Source organism: Nyctereutes procyonoides, unplaced genomic scaffold (assembly GCF_905146905.1).
Source record: "Nyctereutes procyonoides isolate TBG_1078 unplaced genomic scaffold, NYPRO_anot_genome, whole genome shotgun sequence".
Classification (NCBI taxonomy): Eukaryota; Metazoa; Chordata; class Mammalia; order Carnivora; family Canidae; genus Nyctereutes; species Nyctereutes procyonoides.
In genome coordinates this window covers 715,235-733,809 of record NW_026575130.1, presented here as the reverse complement: position 1 = coordinate 733,809, position 18,575 = coordinate 715,235, and the positions used below count along the sequence as shown (strand labels likewise).

Below are 18,575 nucleotides of genomic sequence, written 5' to 3'. Positions count from 1 at the left end.
TTGCCTCTTCCTCATAAACATGCACAGAAACCATAATACAGCTTGAAAGCGAAAAAGCTCAGCATTGGAGTCGGCCTTGTTTCTCAACTCTTCTGGCTTTCAGAATAAAACCACAAAGATTCTTCTTGCTTTTATAAATCTCCCTTAAAGATAACATTTCTAGAAAAGCTTAAGAATTACAGGGTTTGGCACGTCAACTAAGTTTTTCTTAAAAAAAAAGGATGTAAATAAAGCAGACTGCTTTTTAATGGAGACCTGAACGGGAGGAAGAAGGTGGTGGATGAGGCGGGGTCAGAAAGCCATTTTCTACTCAACTTAGAAAACTGAGATTTTACTGTTTGTCCTTGGTCCAGATGTTCAGTGTAAAGACTAATCCACTGATGAAATTTCAGAAATGAGTTGTGAGGTCTCACAGTAGAAAACAACAACAACAAAAACCAGGTTTAGTATGGGACACCTGGGTGGCTCAGTGGTTAAGTGTCTGCCTTTGGCTCAGGTCATGATCCCAGGATCCTAGGACTGAGCCTCCCTCAATTAGGCTCCCTGCTCAGTGGGGAGTCTGCTTCTCCCTCTCACTCTACCTGCCATTCCTCTGCTTGTGCGCTCTGTCAAATAAATAAATAAAATCTTTAAAAAAAGAAACCAGATAGGTTTAGTATAATACATAAGGTAACTTGTTGTCATGTCTGTACAGAACAACCTTTTGTCTCTCCAAATCACTGAGCTCAGGAGAGAATGTATTTAACAGCAGAGTTATAGTTTGATAAGTTTAAGATATACTTGAGTTCTAAAGGCATTTGTTTTTTTTTTTAAAGGCATTGTTTTTTATATAAACATTTAATTAGCTAACTTGTTACTGTAAACTGCCACTGTTAAAATTATCTAGAAGGGGGGGAATCTACCTTCCAGGAAATTCTGATATAATCTAATGGTTAAAGCTGAGAGCCACAGAAGACTTTAAAAACCTCCCCAAGAATTTGAAATGTACATTTCATATACATACTTAAATGTATATATATTCAAATACTGACACACAATACTTTTTAATACATACTCCATGTTTAAGAGGCAAAAAATAACAAGTGTTTGTCCTCTTTAGCTGGTGATAATAATAATAACTAATCTGAAGGGAAGCAAACAAAAAGATGCAGGTCCCAACCAGAAATTCTCAGGATAGTGAATGGAGAATTAGAATGAGAAGTAAAAGATAACAAAAATGTAATAATAAGATAGCTTTTCTTTTTTTTATCAAAACTCCAATTATCAGTCATGCCTTTGTTGCTGTTTTATTCTACAGCTTCAACTTCTGAAATCAGAAGATGCTTTCAAAAATTAAACCAGAGAGAAAGTCTGCAATTCACCGGCACTCCAGTCAACTTTACTTTTCTCACCCTTTTATTTTGAGAGTTCAAAAACTATAATCAATTCTCTGAGAGACTTTAGAAATATGATACCATTATTTGCCAGACAAAGCAGAGGTAATAGGTGGAAAATTAACCTTATTTTTACCGATATGATTTACCCAAAGGCAGGCCCAGCTTAAAATTACCGTGAAACTGTCGACAGCTAACACCTGAGCATTCCAGTCCTGGCAGATTCAAACTTGCAGAACCAAAAATAAATGTCTAGTAATAAACTAGAGGCGAGCAATGACTGTATCTAGGCTGTAAAATACACTTACATTTTTTCTGTTTTCACCCTTTTGGAAACTGGATGATGGATTGGTAAATAAGGTCTTCACACAATTGAGGTGACAGTAAAGAATGTTAAAAGCTTTTTAACTGTTTACATTTTCTTTTGGGGCAACAGGATCCAAATGGTTTCTAAATTACACTGCCTTATTTCATCTCTCTCAGGCCATGTTGAAAACTATCAGAGATTTTCTCTTTCTTTTTTTTTTTTTTATCAGAGATTTTCTTTGCTCTATCCAGATGTCTGCTTATCTGCTCTACAGTAGTCTGCGTGAGCTCATAAATAGCTAATCTCACTTTTCTTCTTAGTTCAACTTTAGTGTATACAGCTTCATTAAAAAATCTAATTATTTCCCAAAAAATCTCAAAGGTTTTTTTTCCTCACCAAGGACATTACATCATATTTACTTCACTAACATTTTCAGATTTTATAATTTTGTTTATAACTGTGCTTTAATCTTTTGTCCTCTGATATATTCCTGCCTGTTCTTTCTTTTCTGTTCTTCTCTTCTTCTCTTCAATAGAAAAAAGTGAAAGGATGGAGAGACTGGCTCTAAAAACCTCATCTGGCTATTTGTGGTTCTGGTCCAGTGTGGCATCGGTTTATACAACATGGAAGTGATGGGGGTGGTGAGGGAGGAAGAGGAAAAATAGTATTTGAATCTTTGGCTTGTAGTTTTTAGATTACCAGGGCTATACTTGTACTTTATTTGTACTAATTTTAATTTATATGTTTTAATTGAATAAAATGTTTCTCTTTTTTGTACATGTATAATACCATGCTCCACTCTGGACCACAAGAAAGAATATAACTCACTGAGAAATTGAATTTAGTGTTAAAATGATAGAAGTAATTTAAAAACAAAAAATTGGGGGGTTACTTTCCCAAGTAAAAGAAGTAGACAACAAGATGTATCAAACAGTAACTCCTTGGTACTACCACTACAATTTAAAATTTTTTCTTATATTAGTAGATAATCAGTTCTCCAAGTATTCCTGCCTTTTTTTCAGGTAACTTTAACATCTGTACAGTAGGTGCTGGGTATATTATATGTGTTAGTAGGGCATTCAGCCTGTCAGGATAGAAAAGACATTAAAGAAAAAGCATGCAAATATGCAATTAAAAGAATAAGGAATAGAAAGAATAGTTGGGAAATAATCATTAATAAAAGTTCTCTTTATCTTAAAAGGCAATGTTAAACCATTCAGATTGCATCCCCAGAGCAAAAATACTCAAAGAAAATGAAGTACAAAAAAAAAAAAGAAAGAAAAAGAAAATGAAGTACAATGTAGAAAGATCCCATGCGAAGAATTGTTAAGATTTGTAGACTATGAGCTTTGTCTGGTATCTATATAACTAAGAAAAGTCTGAATATAAAAGTCTTGCTCGATAGTCTCTCTTTTAGATAAGAGATGAATAATGAATACCACAATGCACCTCAATATTAAAAGCTGTTTATAATCCTGGGAAACTAAAGAAAACATGAGAGTGTTTTTGCAGCACCAGTAGATGGCACTGTGCAACTAAAAAATAAAACTCATTTACTCAGTAGGTAATAAAATACTCAAGATAATTATGCTATTCATTTTATGTGAATCTAATAACACTTAATTTACATCAGCTATTACTGTCACAAAATTAAGAAACCTAAACTCTTTTGAAAAAAATTAAATCATGGTTAAAAATATTCTGGATGGAACAAACTTAAACAACATGAAAGGCTGCCTTAACCATAAATTGTATAGAAATTATATAGAAATTATAGAATTTGCCAAAATCACTGGTGCCAAAATAACCAATGATAATAGCCAAGAAAAACTTCAAGTTTCTAATCCCCTACCAACTTTTCCTTGACTATATGTGGGAAAATAGGCAGCCCCAAAGTACAGCAGGCAACCTAAAGATGACCTGGGAAGAGACAGGCATGAGGAAGCGGATGCTCCCACTGCCAGGGTCCACTTCCCATTTGCCACATTAAAGGCCAAAATAACAAAGCAAAATCGGTCATGATACTCAGCAATACACTGTGATGGAGAAATTTCTTCTCTTTTTTAGATTATTTATTTATTTATTTATTTATTTATTTATTTATTTATTTATTTATTTATTTATTTATGAGAGAGAGGTAGTGCAAACATGTGAGTGCAAGGGGCAAGGAAGAAAGAGAGAATCTAAGCAGACTCTTCACTGAGGATGGCCAATACCAGGGCTCCATCTCAGGACCCTGAGATCATGATCTGAGTGGAAACCAAGAGTCGGATGCTTAACTGATTGCACTACTCAAGCTCCCCAATAAATTATTTTTTAAAAGATTTTTTAATTTATTTATTCATGAGACAGAGAGAGAGAGAAAGGTAGAGACATAGGAAGAGGGAGATGCAGGCTCCATGCAGGGAGCACAATGTGGGACTTGATCCCAGGACCCTTGGATCAACCTGAGCCAAAGGCAGATGCTCAACTGCTGAGCCACCCAGGTGTCCCTAGAAATTATTTTCTAAAGCAAACATCTACCTTCCTGTTGGAACATCAAATCACAGGCAGTGGTGTGGATGAAGGGAGGGACAGAACAAAGAAGTCAAATCCGAAGAGTTCAGGAACACCTGGACTTAGGAAGGTGACACTGCTCATAGCCAGGATATTGCTGGGTGAAAACGGTCTCCCATTGCCCCATTTCCTGCTCCTGATTTTTCAGCACCAGTTCTAAGTAAGGGTTCTAGAAGTTCTAATACATGCACATAAATTCTGTAACTACCTACTGTCCCTTATCTTTAAATATTTACTAATTTTGAAAAAATATATCTTCCAGGTTTTTTTTTTATATCTTCTGGTTTTAAAACAGACTTAACTTCTCTCCCTTTTTTCTCCCTTTATGTCCCTCAATAGAAGTACCAGAGAAAATAATCAGTCTCCTGGACTATACAGTTGTCTCAACACGACCAATAGTCTACCTCACTTAGTGCCTGAAGGAAATACCTCAGCTAAATAGTTACTGGTAAAGGAAGAAAAATTTTTGAAGTGGGTCCTAAATCAGATCAAAAGTTTTAAAGTAAGATGATCTACTGAAATGTAACACGGTCCCCCAAATTGATAAAGGGTCACATTCAACATCAATTATATTCCTCAGTAAATCACTATAAATAGGTATCTCTAGCAGCAATAGTTTCATAATACCAAATATATTTTGGCATGCAGCTACTTCTTGGGATTGGAGCGCCGCTTATTTTTTGGTTCTATATCAAGAAGAGGTCAGTTGATAACTTGGATTAATTGGAGGGATGTAAGTAGAAGCATGGAAATGGTATGTGAAAAGATAATCCAGAACCTGTGATGAGCAACTACCCTTTAAAAATGTTAAACATTCAGACTATTAGGCATGCTGGAAGGCAAGCAGGGTTAGATTCCAAAGGATTATGCCCAGAAGCTAGAACGAAGAGAGAGTCTGTATCAAGTGCACTTATTAAAGATATTTCCATAGGAAAGAGAAAGGAGAAGCAGCTTGTATATGTTTTCTATTTTTAGTATTGCCGTATATGACATTTGGTCAGCATACATTGAAAGAAAGGGAATAGAGCAATAGGCTACTTACTGTACATACAATTTCTAAACAGCAGTAGTGTTTTGACTTTTTAAAATAGCAAATACATAATGAAAAAATATTTGCTGAATGCCTTTTAAAATTGTTATGCATCTTCTGAAAAGAAAGAGCCTGATAATAAAAACATTCAAGGCATTGTACTAATTCTAAGCATATACTTCTATTTTCTAAGGAAGTTTTTAGTTGGCTTTTATAAATCTAAAACTTTGTGTTTTCATATTTCCAGAAAAGTATCCTCTTGTTAGAGTGTCCTTCAAAGTCGATTTTTAGCTTTTTTCTCTTCAAAATCACTGTTAGCTTACTTACTCTTAGAGTTATCTTAAAACTTACATTGGATTTGAACACCTTTTTAGTTTTGGATATGGGTCCTTTATATTGGGGGGGGGTGTCTTTTTTGTGCATCAAGCATGGAAAATTCTGAAAAATTTTACTGATGCAAACCTATATGTAAGATCATAACTATTATCTGTATTATTTGTAGTTTACAATACTTTCAAATATATAAAAATATCAATTTGATATTGAGGCACTAACAATGTTGGAGGTGGGAATTAACCATTCACAGGTTCAGAAAGGAATGGAAGGTCAGTATTGAAAAGTGACTTATCCAATAAATTGCAGAGCTGCAGCTTGAATTCTCATTCATTTATTCCACCTATTTGCCTCCTCTGCGCTATACACACAGAAACTGCTTTGTAGATTGCTCCTACAGGAAAGCCTACAGTTTCAGAGAAAGGCATCATTACTCGTGGTCTATGATTTAACCAAGCCCTCAGTGCTCCCTGGTAACTATTAAAAGTCTTCTGTCATTTCTCTTTTTCTCTCTCTATAGGAGCTACTTTATACCTTTCAACCTCCAAATAAGCTCTCTTTCCACCTATCTTAGCAGATCATATTGCCTCCTTGTTCAAAAAGAAAATAGAAGACCTCAGAAAGGAACTCCCTTGACTTTCCCTCTACCAATTTGCCAGCTAGATATTTAATTTTCCTTTCTCTCCCTCTCATGTTACAAGGGAAGTGGTGTCCCTCTCTCCTCCTGACTTGGCAGAAACCTTGTCTAAACTGGAACCAAGTCTCAGCCTGGATCCTGAGGACTGGCTTAGACATTTCAACTGTATGTTCCCAAATTATCTTGAATCTGACAGCACTCAACATACAGCTTTACTTTTCAGTATCACTACTAAATTCTCAATTCATGACTCACAAGTCTAACATGTTTATTGTTTTATTTCCTAGAGCACAATACCTAGGGGTATTGAATGAACAAACAAAATATCTATCAGGTACTCAAATACACTGTCATGAACTCAGGGCAGTTCATGATAGCTGCTTAAGCAAAAACTACAAATAAAAGAAGAAATCACTTGTGGGGGGCAGGGGGTCAATAAAAGCTTCTTTCAAGGAAGAGATGAGCAATTATGGGGAATTATATTTTCACTGACAGAAGAAGATAATTCCAATTAGTCCGAATAGTGTAACACAGGAGGAAAAGCTTGGGTATATTGGTAGTTAATAAGCAAGTATCCTACATCAGCTGAACTGAAGGGAGATTGAGAGAAGGGCTAGACTGATTTTGTGGAAAGGTATGTCCCGAATGGCCATGTTTAAGACATACATGTACATGCATGTACACACACACACACACACACACACACACACCTACTTCCAATCAGTTGTTATATTACATGGTAACGATTCTGACAAAAGATAGTTAAGAGATTTAACCATTCAGTAAATAAATGATGTCTTTAGAAAAACAGTATATTTGGTATAGGTTTTGAAACTTGCTTATAAATTAGTGAATTTTATAATGTTTTACAATTAGCATGAGTGATTTCTAGAATTTGTTTCATAATCTCCTGTATTTTTTTTCAATTCATAAAACTGAAAAACAAACTCAAAAGATGTTTGAATAGTTTAGCTTTAATTTTTAAAGTAAAAATTTTTTAAGAGATGGGGAGTAAGGAGGAGAGTGAGAGAGAATCTCAAGCAGGCTCCAGCCCAACAGAGCCCAATATGGGGCTCAGTCTCACAACCCTGAGATCATGAACTGAACTGAAATCAAGAGTCAGATGCTTAACCAACTGAGCCACTCATGAAGCCCAAAATAAATTTCTAACTTAAAAAATTCACTCATTAATATGTAAGCTTCAGGTTCACTGCTGATCCCCAGGGCCTTAACTACAGGGTAAATTCTCAAAAAATATTTAATGACTGATAAGGAGGAAGAGACAGAAGAAGAGAAAAACTGGTTTGAAAGAAGTTTGAACTACAAAAAAAATTAAAAATGAAAGAAGTCATGTTTAAACTTGAGGATATATGCCAGTTCTTCTACCACAAAAGATTACATCTGGATGTGATAAACCCTAATATGCTAAAGTTCATCCCAAAATATGCACAAATAGGAGACTCTTTTCCTGCAATGGCCAAAAGTGTCTTAAAGCAGATACAGCTGTAACCTTTCTACCCAGGGCCTCTAATGCCAGGAGGGCTTTTTAGTTGAAAAGTCAAGTTGGACCATATGCTAGTCTAAAGAAGGGCTGCTTCTGGTAAGAGAGCATCCATAGTCTCAGAACAGAAAATAATTATCAGAGAGGAGCCTTTCGGTTTTCCTAAATGGCAATTCCTAGTTCATGACTAGATTATAAATGGTAGGGAATGGTTATAAAGCTAAAACAACGGTCTGTTTAGATTGGGTATACTGATGCAGTCTTTCAAGTTAAAGGTATATTTGCAAAGATCAATATCACTTTTCTTGCTGGAACAGATATTGGAAACTTTTGAGTAAGACACTTCTTCCCAAGGAGCTATGATATTTAGAAATTCAATAGTTGAGAGAGATTTTCCCACATTTCTTTTAAACCTTAATCTATTATATTATCTTTCATCTCTAAGAGAGAATTATATTTGTTATCTAATTATAGGTCACTTGAAGGAGACATATTTGCTGTAAGAATGCACAGAGGATGAAAATATATTTTAGACATAAAACCCCTATAAAATTGTTTGTTTCTTCCATAACAAAATAATTGGCAGTTTTCTATTCCTCAAAGGAAAGTTGTAAAATACTACACTTTAAAGATGAAAGTGTTAAAAATAATAAGCTTAGGAGCACACTCTCTTTGTTTCTCGGGCAGAATTATAAGTTAACCAAAGTCTTTCTTCCATTTATTTCACTTCTTTATGTGCTCATGAAAACACCTTAAAAACATTTTTCTCTATGCATGAGTCAAGTATTTATTTATATTTTTTCTTTAAATTCAAGTCAGTTAATATTTAGCCTGGTTTCAGGAGTAGAATTCAGTGATTCATCATTTACATGTAACACCCAGTGCTCATCTCAATAAATGCCCTCCTTAATGCCCATCACACATCTAATCCATCCGCCCACCCCTCCCCTCCACTGACCCTCAGTTTGTTCTCTATAGTTAGGAGTCTCTTATGATTTGTCTCCCTTTCTGTTTTTACCTCATTTTATTTTTCCTTCCCTTCCCCTCTATTCATGTTTTATTTCTTAAATTTCCACATATGAATTAAATCATATATTTGTCGTTCTCTGATTAACTAATTTCACTTAGCTTAATACACTCTAGTTTCATCCACGTTGTTGCAAATGGTAAGATTTTATTCTTTCTGAAATGACTGAGTAGTATTCCATTGTACATATATACCTCATCTTCTTTATCCATTCATCAGTCAATGGACAATTGGGCTCTTTCGTAATTTAGCTGTTATTGATAGTACAGGCATCCCTTTGAATTTTCATTTTTGTATCCTTTGGATAAATACCTAGTAGTGCAATTTCTGGGTTATTGGGTAGCTCTATTTGTAACTTTTTTTCAATGAGGCAGGAAAGAATATCCAAAGGAATAAAGTCTCTTCAACAACTGGTATTGGGAAAAGGGGACAGTGACATGCAGAAAAATGAAACTGGACCACTTTCTTACACCATACACAAAAATAAATTCAAAATGGATAAAAGACCTAAATGTAAGACAGGAAACACTCAAAATCCTAGAGGAGAACACAGGCAGCAACTTCTTTGACCTCAGCCATGGCAACTTATTAGACATGTCTCCCAAGGCAAGGGAAACAAAATGAACTGTTGGGACTTCATCAAGGTAAAAAGCTTTGGCATAGAGATGGAAACAATCAACAAAACTAAAAGGCAACTGACGGAATGGGAGAAGATATCTGCAAATGGCGTATCAGATAAAGGGTTAGTATCCAAAATCTATAAAGAACTTATCAAACTCAATACCCAACAAACCAAATAATCCAACTTAGAAATGGGCAGGAGATATGAATAGTTTTCCAAAGAAGACATCCAGATGGCTAATAGACACATGAAAAGATGTTCAATATCACTCATCATCAGAGAAATACAAACCAAAACCATGATGAAATACCACCTCACTCACACCTATCAGAATGGCTAAATTCAACAACACAAGAAACAACAGATGTTGGCAAGGATGTGAAGAAAGGAGAACCCTTTTGCCCTGTTGATGGGAATGCAAACTGGTGTTGCCACTCTGGGAAACAGTATGGAAGTTCCTCAAAAAGTTTTAAAAAAACAGAGCCAAGGCATTATTTAAATAATATCTTCTCAATCAGGCTTATCTGACTACTCTACTTAATCTGAAACCTACCATTTATCCCTCCCCACAGGCAGCCTTCATCTCCTTAACCCTGCTCTGCTTTTTCCTTTTTCCACATATTACATCATTTTCTCAATATGAGGTCCATTGCCTTATCTCTCCATTAAAACATAAGCTCCATGAGGGCAGAGATCTTTAACTGTGTAGTTCACGTACATATTTCAAATAACAATAATGGTAAGTGGCACATATTGGGTGAATAATAAACATCTGTTGAATTAAATCCTTGTTGGAATAAGGTAGAATAAATTAATAGTTCTTTATGCAGTCCAATCTGCTGTCAACGTAAATAACTGCTTAGTTACCATCCCTGGGGGCAGCCACAGATACTGGCTAGATCACTTCCAAGTGATACAGCAAATCATCCTTGTGAGTTAACTTGATTTGGGCAAAGAGACAAAGCCATTTGGAGCAAAGACTTGAAAATAGGGTTAAAAAAAGTCAAGAAAAAAATTTTCACTTAAAAATGTTATGTGACCAATTCAAAAGCATCTGGAGGAATAAACAGATCTATGTGTTTATTATATATCACCAATAAGCTGGAAGGAGAGGGAAGAGGACTGCCTAATACATCAAATAATAAAAATTGATAAATATGAGCTAATACACATTTTCCATCATTTTTAAAAAGAAATGTAAAAAAGGAGAAATATAGACAAAATTATGTTTGAAGTATTTATTTTTTTATTTTTATGTTTGGAGTATTTAGATAAAAGACTTTTTTTTTAATTTTTATTTATTTATGATAGTCACACACACAGAGAGAGAGAGATAGAGGCAGAGACATAGGCAGAGGGAGAAGCAGGCTCCATGCATCGGGAGCCCGACGTGGGATTTGATCCCGGGTCTCCAGGATCGCGCCCTGGGCCAAAGGCAGGCGCTAAACCGCTGCGCCACCCAGGGAACCCAAGACTTTTTCTAAATGTTTAAAACTGTAACAGAAAGGGAGTATGTAACATAGTAAATCAAAATAAACTCAAATCTCAACCCTATGTTAAAATATTTGAATTTACCTCAGTAGTTCAGTTTAGGATTAAGAAAAGTGATTTCTAATGCATGTGTTCCATGATATCTATACACACCATATTTTACAAGTAAGGCTCTTCTGTTTCACCTGTATTTTGCAGAAATATTTTTCCAGGAAATCAATAATGCTCTTATTTTCCCAAACAATGAGCAACATTTTAAGGATTTTTTTTCTTTACATATTTCATATACCCTCCTTCTCACTCTCATAAATACACACACACACACACACACACACACACACACACACATTGTATATATCTTCATATTTACAGTGAGATAATATTGAAAGAAACATATATGGGGGGGGATAAAATTGAAACCTAAGCTAAACTTAGGAAGAATCTGAATTTAACTGTCCAGGAAATTCTTTAAGCAACTGTTTTCCTAGTCAGCACAGGTGTTTTGTCTGCCAGCAATATTAAAAGCAAGGATAATTTCCAGTGAGTATCCAAATGGTGATTTTTCATAAGAACATATGTGTAGGAAAGAAAATATTTTCTTTGATATAGAACATGGAGATGCAAGTAAATATCAGATGCCTGGATAGAGATAACTCCAAAATATAAGTCCTAGCTTTAGCCTGGTTCCTAGATAGTTCCTTTTTTATTTACTTTGATACTCATTCAGTTACAAATACATTTATACACAAAGCAGATACTCAATAAATGTTTAAGCAAAGATATCTATTCTGAAACTTTCATCAAATTACTTGGCTCCAAAATTCTAATTTACTTCCATATATAAATGATACTGAGTAATGAAAATATCATATTAAATATTTGTTTAGTGCTAAAATGTTTCAGGAACTGTTTTAGGTCTTGGGAGTGCAAGTGAGGAAAAATCAGATATGCTCCCTACCCTCATGGATTCTAGGGGGAGAAAGACATCCACCAAATACACAAATAAAAAACTCAAACTGTGGCATGTGGTATAAGGGGAGCTACAAGGAGTCTAAATGTGGGATATCCTGGAAGGCTCTCCTGGGAAGGTGACTTCGAACTGAAATCTAAAAGTTGAATAGAAATTGATTAAGCTAAAAAGACAGGATAGTGTGTGAGAGATTAAGGGGAAATTATTCCAGCAAATGTCCATGAAGCATCTTACGAAAAGTCAAAAGCTATATAAATGTTTATGCAATGGTGAGTGCTTATCAGTTGAGTAATAAAGACAGAAAATTACAATATACTATTAAAAAACAGGTAACATACAAGATTTCTTCTTAAAAATACAAAAGAGCAGCTAACTCTTTCCACCTACATATGAATATAAATGTGAAGTCTGTATCAATTTCTCCTTCTTAGGTAAGATGTGTAGCTAGAATCACTGACAGTATATGTAACATCCCTCTTAAATGTATACATTTCAAGTAAACAAATTACTGTAGTTCATATTTCTCTTCCTTGTATACAGTAGACTCCCCAAGTCAATGATTGCTGAGTTAAATAAAATTTTCCATGGAGGAATTTAATTATTATATAGCAAATAATCATAATAACAATGATAAAGATGACAACAAGAGTAACTATCATTCCTTATACCAGCTTTTTTAAGATTTTATTTATTTATTCATTCATTCATTCATTCATTCATTCATTCATTCATGAAAGACACAGAGAGAAAGAGAGGCAGAGACACAGGCAGTGGAAGAGGCAGGCTCCATGCAGGGAGCCCGACGAAGGACTCGATCCCGGGTCTCTAGGATCACACCCTTGGCCAAAGGCGGCACTAAACCTCTGGGCTACTGGGGCTTCCCTTGCTTATTATTTTTAAGCAACTATCAGGTAAGGAGTTACAATTTTACTTATGAGAGAAATGAGGCCTAAAAAGTTAATTAAGTACTTTCAAGGTTACACTGCCAGAAGTCCATAGAGGTGATTTGTACACCCAATTTCATGTGATTCCAGAATTCCTGCTTACTTTACTCATAATTATGCTCAACTCTTGACAAAGAATCACTTCAAGAATCACTTGTGCGAGACGCTTAGATGGCTCAGTGGTTGAGCATCTGCCCTTGACAGGACCCCGGGATTGAGTCCTGAATTGGGAACCCCCCACAATAAGGAGCCTGCTTCTCCCTCTGCCTATGTCTCTGCCTCTGTGTCTGTTATGATTAAATAAAAATCTTTTTTAAAAAATCACCTGTGCTTTAGAGAAACTTGGGTGTCATTTTCAGACATGAAAGGTTTGCATAAGGTTTTATTTTCCCTCTCCCTTCCTTCCTACTTTCCTTCCTCACTTTCTTCTCAAAATAGGATTTTGTTTCTTTATTTATAGTCTTTAATCAGTGGAATGCCTATCAAGCTTTGAAATATAAAACTTTAAAATATTTTACTCTCTCAGACTTGATCACTAAGAAAACATCAACTGCATAAATTTTAAGCCCTTGTATTATCTAAATATCCACAAAATTTGAGTAAAGTTAGAACCATTAAGTAAGGCATAGTGTATTTCACTGATTCTAAAATCTCATCAATTATAAGAGACACAAAAAGCTTCCAATTGAACAAGACACAATGCTAAGAAGTCATTGTTAATAAGAGATATTCCTGCTTTAGAAATGTTAAAATGTGAGGAAAATGTGGGCCTTAGAATTGATGAAAATGAGAGCAAGAGGCACTAAAATATTTCCTCTCCAATGTGTGGCTGCTCATAAATGCCCAGTGTTCTACATCCAATGAGACTGATCTTGGCTCCTATGTTATGGATGTCACACACTCAATCATCACCAGGCATGGAAAGTCATAAAACTCACAGTTGCTGAAAATTAAATCAAGGCAGAATATTTTTTTTATTCTTATTTCTCCTAAAGGAATTCTCCATTTAGTAAAAAAAATAAAGATTTACATGAATAATTTAGTGATTGAGAAAATAAGCTTGGTGCATTTATCTTCTACACTATAACTTAAAATAGAATTCTAATAACCTTTGCCCTGACAAATGTGACTCTCCCCATACGTCTGCTGTAAGACCATTCTAAAAAAGGGACAACATTCTGTTCTTCAGCTGCCAAACTTTTCATAGCACTAAATAAAGTGACCAAAATCATTAAGGGATAAGATTCAGTTTCTAAAGTAACTTTATACATTAAAGTATTTTAAATGTCATAATTCTATCCTATTTGAATACATATATTTTATTTTTTCCAAGTTTTTATGTTAATACCTTTTAAAATATTGCATTAAAGCAGACAACCTCAGATTATAATGCACATATTAAAAATAGATTCAGGCTCTTGAAGCTTTTACTTCAGAATAATTTAAGTTATAAATATTCTTAAAGTTTTTTAAAGGACATAATATTATGTCATAATCCATTTCATTCAGGGCATGTTTTTCACTAAAGCTGGCTAAATTTGGGCTATATGTAAAAAGTCCATAGTGTCACAATCTTCATGTGCTTTTTTAAGTGAGAAATACACTCCAGGTTTCTTTTATTAAAAATACAATATAGATGAAACCACTTTGGATTGGGTCATGTAATGTGTTTACAAGAATTTCTAATAACATACAGAATTTGTAATACATTCATGGTAATCTACACTGAATGCACAATAAGAGTGGAAATGTAGGGTAGACACTAGCAGTCTTCTAGATCTATGGGACATCAGAGTCAGACTTCTTCCTCTTGGGAATAAAGGCCCAAAGTCAAAATATAAGACACAGTAGAGACCTAAAGTCACTTCCTGACTCCCAATCCAGTGTTCCACTATTTGGTTACTATCTATTGTACTTTGGAGAAGATAGTCTATTTTTATTGGTTCCTGAAATATCTTTATTATGATCAAACTTTCTTCCTACCTGTTTCACTGTTCTGCTATTTATGATGAAATATAAGCCCTCATTAATAGATGATTGAATACACTGATATGTATATTTTTACTATGTGCTAGAATACATCTACAATCTCTCAAATAATTTTTTTCTTTACCCACAGAGTTTGTTAGAGAAGAGAATTTGAATATAAGGGAAGTCTGTAGTCATTGAAAGGTACAAAATAAAATAGGATAGCCAAAGTAAGATAAAAATTTTACTTCCATCAAGTAACATGTTTATCAACAAGGTCCTTAATAATTAAGACTTACTGTGCTGAGGGCACCTGGGTGGCTCAGTTGGTTAAGTGTCTGCATTAGGCTTAGATCATGATCCCAGGGTCCCTCTCTCTCTGCCCACCCCAGCCCTTAGCTCCCTGCTCCCTACTCATGCTTACTCACTCTCAAATAAAATTCTTAAAAAAAAAAAAAAAAAGACTTGCTGAGCTAAACATATTAATTTCGGAGGCCCAAAATATCTAGAAATCAACCACTATTCTGTAGCTTGGTTTAACTTGGGTCTTTTAAACATCTATCCAACCCTGAGAGTGCATTTATCAACGAGGACCTTTACTGTATGCCGAGGCTACTGTTGGATTTTGGATGGTCTTTGCCTTCAAGGAGTACTAAGCAGTAGCTTAAAATCACAAGACTTCGTTAAGACAGACATTTCAAGATACCTCACAAGCGTACAGAAGCAAGAAGTCCACTGCTAAAACTACTGTCAGCAAGAAAAAGCTATTTTATGTGTTTAATTAAATAAAACCTCAACAAGATCATTTATAGCTAGATGTAGTGTAAGAACTTGGAATTTGAAATCTCAAGCATTGCTCTCAGCTCTACAACTTTAATAGCCTCAGAACCTGCATAGCTTCCACATCTATAAGACTCAGGTAACAACTACTTCACAAGCTGCTATCTTCCAAGTGAGAGTTTTTTTTCCTCTGATGCGTTAAACCTCAGTGTAAGCTCTGCCAAAAACTGTCAGTCCACACCAGCAAGACTGGCTGAAAAGTCAAACACATGACCAAGAAATCCCTCCTGCAGATGATGTATATATTAAGTCCAGCCCTGATGTAATGTACTGGTGTTAGGTTTAATCTCTGACAGTCTTCCTTTTTTCTTAACCCCATTTGTCAGTTCTTTGACATCCACTCCTTTTTCTTTCCAATGGCTTCTTCATATCCACTGAATATATCAGGATATGAACAAGCATTAGGAAAAAATAATTTAAACAGTGTTTAATAATAGGACAAGCTTCTCTATTAAGTCATAATTATGGTAAAACTTCCCTGAACCTAAATTTCATAAAACAAAGTTTTCCTCATCATAGCTTTTTCCATACTGCACAAAAATTAGCTGGGTACCTGCAAGTTTTCTTTAAGTCCTAGACAACAGTAACTGGTCCTTGTTTTTCCCTCATATCCCTAAAGTTCACCTCAGTTCCTATCACAGAGTAATTAGGCAATTATAAATCAAGCGAAATTTAAAGGCTTGGATTAAGTTTATCTGCACTACATTAATTCAATAAGAAATTACTTTCACAATTATATCCAATCTACAATCCAAAAAAATATAAACAGGTATTTCTGAATCTAATCACAGATACAGTAAAAGCTTCTGCCATCTGCTTTATAGGTGAAATTATTTAATGTCATGTATAAGTAGACGTACACACTTGTCCAAAATGTAAAGATTTCCTATTTTGAAGAAAATGCAAAATCAAGTATAATCTTCAATTTTTTTTTTGCTGTGGAAATCTATACTATGTCTATCTCTATTCTTAAAATACAGCATCAAAAATAAAATCACAAATTACTAAAGAACTTCCAAGATAACTAATTACTTTTTCCTGAATAAATACCTCATAGTTTACTACATTGAATGTGGCAATGGGTTTCACTTGAAACACATACAAAACATTAAAATTTATAGTAAGGAACATGAAATCTTAAATAATGATGACATATATATGCCCTTGTAAATAGCATACATCTCCAAAGCAAGTGCTCACAGGGAACATTCTCTAATCATAACTGCTTGGATTAGGTTTATTTTTATAGGCCGTTGCTAACACAATAGCATGCTTTAAAAGGTTCTGTCAAATAGAACCAACTAAAAAAAAAAACTGTATTAAATCCTTTTTTAATCCTTTTGATAGATGCCAAATCAAGATATCTTTAGGGATATCTTTTTAAATTGCAGCAATGATGGCAATTTTAGTCAGATAAGGAATAAAATCTTAAAATTTTACTATACCTAAAAATAAGCAAGTCATTTATTATAGAAGAAAATAAATTCAAATGCTATTCATATGGAAATCAACAGTATTTATATAATCCATTTACCTTTCAGAAAGATACTTTAAAATTTATTTCCTTGATTTTAGGTTATAAATATAAATCAGCATGTCCTTCATTTTATATTAACTATAATTGTATATTTAGCTTTTGATTTCAGGCTCAATTAAAATATACAATAGTACCATTTATGGACATATGGAACAGTGGACTGGCTTAGGGTATAGAAGTCAGAAATTCACTGTTAAACATATTAAGTTTGAGGTTTCTGTGAGGTACCCAAGGAGAGGTTTCAGGAAGGCATTTGAGTATGTGAATATGTAGGAATGATTGAATGAGAACGTAACAGCACAGTAATTTGGAGTTAAGGACCTATGTGTCAGACAGCCTGGGTTGGAATCCTAGCTCTGTTACTTAGTGGCCATTGGCCTTAATAAGTCACCTAAGTCTCTGACTAAGCTTCCTTATATCTATAGAGGGATGGTGATGTGAAGGTTAAATAAAAGACTTTCAACCTAAGTAAACAGCTTGATTTGAAAGATTAAATAAGTGACCAACCATTTTTTAAAAACTCCCTTAATTGTGCTCATTAAGTGCTCTGACCACTATTAGTCTCATCAGTGACAGCAGCAGCTGTAACAGATAATATTTAGTCTTTGTAAGGAAAGGGAGCCTAAAGAGAGAAGATCCCAAGTCCATGCTTTGGTGAACCCCAATATTATAAATCAGGAAAAAAACATAGGGAACTACATGTTCCCTGCGTAGGAGGTTAAAAAAAAAATACCCCAGGAAGGTGTCATGGGAGCCACAGACAAGAGTCTGTTGGGAGACCCCAATCCTACCTCATCCAGCCCATTAGCATAGTGTAGCAGTGATGGTTCACCACTCCTAGTGGCTCACTTCATCTAGGCCCAGTTAATCCCCAAAGAAGAAGACAATATTTTTGAGAGCACAACTTTTAGGAACTTGTTGTTTATTTCAACAAATAAAAGTAAATGTATTTCTTTAAATAGAGAATGTCAAAAAAATAAAAAATAAAAAAATAAAAAATAATAAATAAATAAATAAATAAATAAATAAATAAATAAATAAATAAAGAATGTCTTCATTCAATCCAGGAGACCATGCTATGTAAGAAACAGCAATCCTTCCTAAATAGAGTATATTCATTAAATACCATACAATTACATTTGTCAATTACACCTCTCTCTCTCTGTCTCTCTCTGTCTGTCTCTCTCTCTCTCTCTATATATATATATATATATACACACACACATATACATATACATATACATATACATATACATATACATATACATAAATAAAAGTACCAGGATGCTTCGGTGGCTTAGAGATTGAGCATCTGCCTTTGGCTCAGGGTGTGATTCTGGGATCCTGGAGTGAGTCCCACATTGGGCTCCCTCTGGGAAGCCTACTTCTCCCTTCTCCCTCTACTTATGTCTCTGCCTCTCTCTCTCTCATAAATAAAT

The 18,575-nt window shown here is 34.6% G+C and overlaps 1 protein-coding gene across 2 annotated transcripts in view; it reads right to left on the bottom strand.

Annotated features, from left to right (window-relative positions):
- The window catches only part of SEC24D (SEC24 homolog D, COPII coat complex component), a 103,522-nt gene that overhangs the window by 46,699 nt on the left and 38,248 nt on the right, over positions 1-18,575 (bottom strand). The window lies entirely within an intron of this gene.